Here is a 5,440-nt window from a genome sequence, read left to right as displayed (position 1 = left end):
CATTATGTCAGGGATATCAGTGTATATCGTTCTATCACTCTCAAGTTGACATATACCATAAAAACAAGTCCCTAGGAAGGACCTAAACTGCTTGTACATGCCTAGAAGAGCAGAAGTGAATGTGTAAAATGAGTTGGAGCCTTGAAAATATGATGAGCTTATAGTATTGTAGCACAGAATCATCCTGAGAAACGAACTTCAGACAGGTTCATTTTAGGTTGGCAGAGAGACAGAAGACTGGTTTAAAAAGATAAATTGCCATTTAGTAGAGGCTAAGAATATAGTCCCAGCGCTCTGCTACTGAGTTGCAATTCCTCACATGTACCTGTGATTGACCAAGATTAGTTGCCTTGAAGGAAGCATGTCTGCTAAGGTACACAAGGAAGTGGACAGGGTCCTGAGGGCAGACTCCTTTTTCTGAAGAGCAAAATGGTCCAACAAAAATTAATTCAATTTACTTTGCAAACTGCTGAATCATGATCTGTAGCCTAGGACCAGTTGTCAAAATAATTGTATTTGGCTTAATTAAAACACGATACTGAACCCAGTACTTGCATCTCGCATCAGTTTTTTTTCTACTCTTTGCTGTAGGATTAAAGCATCCAGGTAAAATCATTGCAGTTGGGGTGCTTGGGTACTGCAGCTGGGCAAAATATCTTGCTACCAGTCCTCAGTTTTCTGCTGACATTCTGCTAAATCTGAAAATAGTAAATAGCCTTCAGCTGGCAGTGTTGTAGAGGTAAAAAAACAGAGACTAGTGATATGTTTTGTTACATGAACACCCCCGCACACAAAATTCCCCTCAGTTTTATTCTGTGTGTGTGTGTAGAGGGAGAGCTTTTATCATTCCTCATTTGAGGGATGGACTCACTCACTCACTCTCTCACTCACTCACGCTCTCGCTCTCTCTCTCTCACATGCATTTTTACATTATTTAATGGAGGAACTGCAATCTTTTGTTTTCAGTCTTTGTCCAGGTAGATTAAGGGGCTTTTGTTTTGATTCGTTTCTTAAACCCAAGAAAACTTTGTCAAACATTATTTAAGATGCTCCAGAAATATAATATTGATTTCAGAATGTGATCCAAGTGCTGCCTAAATACATTGTTACTGTTCATCTTAGATGGATCCTCTGAGAGAGGACTGTGATGCTCCTAATTAGGAGTTGCTGTTTATATCTCAGCATACCAAATTCTGGGCCAATATTCCCCCTTTCCTATATAAAATAGGTTTTTATTATGTTTTCAAAATGATACAAAAATGTATATAAAGATCAAGATAGCTTAGAGGAATATTTTAAAAAATCCTGCTGTTCTGAATGAAGAAAACGTCCTTTTCCTACTCTTGTCCTGTAACCCTAGTCCATGGTAGTAAAAGTCTAGAAATTTTTTAACAAAGTATTTTTGTCTTAAAAGCATGATGTTTTAAAAAATGTGAGAAAATAAATCTCTTGAAAGAAATTTGTAATTCTGCCCAAATATTTCTAAAGGAAAATTCTCTACCATTACTTGATTTAAATGCTGCTTTAGAACATCGACTTTGTTATGAAGGTCTCTCCAGTTGATGACTTTCTCAGGGTTCTTGTTTCCCACATAAATTGTTTTCACAAAGATATTTATGTCATGAAGGACAGACATAGTTTTGAATTGGTATTTTTATGCTTTTTTTTAATATAACATCATTCTTGCCAGCTGGCCAAAGACTATTTGACTAAGCTAACTATTGAATGGCCTTCCAAGTGCTGAATACGAAGTTTGACCATTTTAATACTTAGTATGCTAGATCCAATGTTTGTCTGTATGTAATGCATGCAATGCTGGATCATGTATATTTATGGTCATTACACTAAGGCCTCTTGAGATTAATGAATAAATGTAACCCATATTTATGAAGTGAATGATTACGTCATGGTCTGAATCACATTTATGCAACCCCAGAGTAAATCCACTGTGCGCCAAAAGTCTTTAATTGTATATCAATATAGTTTTTCATGTATTTCACACAAGAAGTATGAATTTGGTGTACCAGATGTATTTGGTACCCAGTGGGCTTATCTCCACATGCCAATTTAAGGCACTTTAGCCTGATTTAAAGCTCATTAAGGGTGTGCATCTACACGTGCACTCCCTTAATGTTCCTTAAAAGTGGTGATTTTAGGCTATTCATGCCTGAATTTGATACCTGCAAAAGCTGGTATCAAATGTAGGTCTGAATAGCTAAAGTACATTAACACACATGTAGATGCATTAAGGCGCATTAATGCTGTGGAACTAACTAGTCCCACATCAATCTGCACGCACGGTGTTAAAGCACTTTAATGCGTACACGTGTAGATGCAAGCCTAAATTGTTTTAATTTGTATTAATCTAATGTGCATAAATTTAGGCACACCTACATGCACATGTAGACACCCAATGTCTTCCTGCTCCCTTCCTGTACACATGCACACGCACACCCACACCCATACCACCTTAATTCCAAGATTAGTACTTCAGAATGCAGTTTTCCAATTCTGAAAATGGCAGTGATTCTCTGAGAAGTGGCCCCTCAGTCCTGTTCTGTTAGATTTTCATTTCCTATTTCATATGTAAAGTAGCCTTCCCGTGACCAGAACTAAATAGATTAAGAATGAAATTACTGATTCTTTAATTTGACAATTCCTGTAGTAAAGCTACTTGTAGTAAGATCTCGTTTCATTCTGTCAGTTGTTTCAGCACCGCAGTGATGCCAGTTCTTATGACTCTGAAAGTTCCACAATATTTGGGGTTGTCTTAAAGAAGCTACAGCTCTTAGAGAGTAATGGGAATATCAGCTTTCACATGCCAGAAAAAAAATGTCCAGCCTTCATGACTGCAAAGAAAAGATTGAAAATGTAACCCAAATTTACCCTATGTCCCAGAAAGTAAATAAAAAGGACAGTATGTGTGATTTTTAAATGAAAGCCATCATGATTTTTAGTAGTCTAAATTTTGATGTTTAGGGTTAGCAATACTGGAGGTATTTTTTCTTATTTCTGACTGAATTGTTTTGGGTTACTCATCATTCTTTACACAGCTTCTTTTCTCATTACCAGATTATTACATTTTCCTTCAGTAGCATGGCTGTTGTTGCTCTGAATCTACTAAAACAGTCCTTAGGTATGTCATAACTGTGTAACTTCCAGATTTTGGACCGATAAAACACATTGGATGATTCCACTGTCTAATCTTGTCTTGCAAATGATTCCATTATGCATTAGGCCAGCTAAGCTAATCTATATTTTTTTTTTATGGTGGATAATGAGATTTTTTTGTCAGAGTACATGCCAACTTATATACAGAAAGGAATGTTAACTAATTAAAAAGATCCTGTGGCAAATCTGAAGAGAACATTGGAAATGGTAATTTTGCTTTTTTACCATATCTGCCTAAAAAAGGATTTGGATGTTTTGCCCTTTTTAAATCTCCAAAAATGGTGTGTTCTTTCACACAGGCAGGTGGGCAAAAGAAGCTCTGACCATTGGAAGGTGTTTGTGTCTTTATGTGGAGACTAGTTCATCGGTTGTGGGAAACCCTCTTCCTAGTATTTGTTTGCCAGTATGCGCAGTTTGTTAAAATGTCTTTTTTTGAAATAGTAGTACCATACATTGACACACATAATAACATGCGTTTAATTTCTACAGCTGCTTGTTGTACATTCAAGGATTGAAATTATTAAGCCTTTGTGGAACTTATACATTAACCTTCTAAGTTCTTATTTTGTTTATAGTAAATGCAGAAACCTATGGTTACATATTAGGTTTATGAGATTAGCATTCAAAAACCCAGGAAATGTCAAAGTTTACAACTGTTTATGGCATTTTAACACAAGTACATTGTGCATTCTTTATGTTAGATGATGTACAGTACATTTTATAAGAGAATAATGCATTCTTAACATTTAACAAAGGAAAGAATAGGAAAGAGGAAAAGTACTTGGCAGAGTTAGCGTTGCCTTTATATTAGTTAACTGCTTAATCCTGTTGTATGATCAAGGAGAGCTATTTTTTTCTTAGAATTTGTAAGAGGAAGGAGAGAAATTATAAGTTATGGAGAAGATAGTAATATGTCCAGCTGGTAAACTTTATGACCTCTTCTCATCCTCCTCAATAACACAGTTTCTAAGTTCAGTGATGTATATGCTAGGGCTTGCTTTTGTTTTGCTGATTCTGAGTAATAAACATAGTGTGTCCCTTAGTTCATGCAGCCAACTTTCTGGTTGCAAAAACCAGAACATAGTATCAGATGATAAACAGAGCTGCAGAATCAGAAGCAGGTTGCATAATTTCCTGTTCTGCTTACTATGGCTGTGCCATCATGCAACACTGTAGACAGGCTAATTATTTAGGTGGCGTGAGCCACAGCACCATATAAATGAAGTCTCAACTTAATAGGAAGCAGTATAGCTGCATTCCCACGGCACCAGGCAGCATCATGCTCGTTTTTCACAACAGATGTAATAGGATCCGGGACAGGGTTCCCTTTTGGGAGACCCATGCAAAGGTTCAGTATTGGGTACCTCTCTACTAACCAGTTTTGTTAATAGCATGAAATGGATAGCTGCTAAGTCATTTTCAGGGCTGCTTATGCAACAGGAGCCAAGGACCATTTCTGGATCCTCTGTAGCTGTATGGCTTGCATTCCTCTAATGATGCATCCAGGCACCACTTCAAAACTAAATTCTCAAATTTGGGATGAAAGTTTTCTTTCTGGGGATAACAGAGCAGGCCTCAAAATGTGTCCACTGTCTGGAAATTACTGGGACATTGGTCATTTTACCCTTAATGAACTGAGACACCATTTCCCAGATGTGCAGACTTACTGCCCATGATTGTATACATTTTTGAAATGTTCATACTGATATATGCTAATTAAGGGGGGTTCCTCCAAAGAACATAACCTCCACTGATTCCCAGTGGAGGCTATCTGGACTGAATTTCAGATTCCAGAGTCTGTTTTAAACCCAAATAAAGTTAATTTTTAAAAGAAAAAAATGGGGTAAGAGGGAAAGGTTCCACTTCAGTGAATTCCAGAATAACCACAGGTCCAAAGACTGTTCTCAGCCTCTCAGAAAAAATAACAGCCTTAATTATTGTTTTCTTGGAATCTCCTTCTCTCATGAAATTTTTCTCTTGTATTTGGATGAGCGGTATTGTATAATTCATTAATTAGGTTTTTTAGGGGCGTTACTGGGTTAAAAGTCATAGATTAGATCACACCGCAATGTGAGTGCATCCACACGTGCAAGCACGTGCATTTGCAGCAGCTCAAATAGAAGCAGTGCAAATTTGAGCTGGGGCTTTTTACCTCAGCGCGTGTGCTCGGACATGCACTTTGTTGTGGAGCAAATTGTGCCACTTGGGGCAAAATAACCCTGCCTGGCTCCTCCCAGATCTTCAGCCAGGGGGAGCTAGAGCCCAGGGC

The 5,440-nt window shown here is 37.5% G+C and overlaps 1 protein-coding gene across 12 annotated transcripts in view; it reads left to right on the top strand.

The window, feature by feature from the left end:
* CASK (calcium/calmodulin dependent serine protein kinase) overlaps positions 1 to 5,440 on the top strand; it is a 491,685-nt gene that overhangs the window by 389,653 nt on the left and 96,592 nt on the right. The window lies entirely within an intron of this gene.

The sequence above is a fragment of the Gavialis gangeticus genome, unplaced genomic scaffold (genome assembly GCF_001723915.1).
Source record: "Gavialis gangeticus isolate Ggan-Ray unplaced genomic scaffold, GavGan_comp1, whole genome shotgun sequence".
Lineage (NCBI taxonomy): Eukaryota > Metazoa > Chordata > Crocodylia > Gavialidae > Gavialis > Gavialis gangeticus.
The sequence above is the reverse complement of the archived record's forward strand: the minus strand, read 5'-3'. Positions and strand labels throughout refer to the sequence as shown.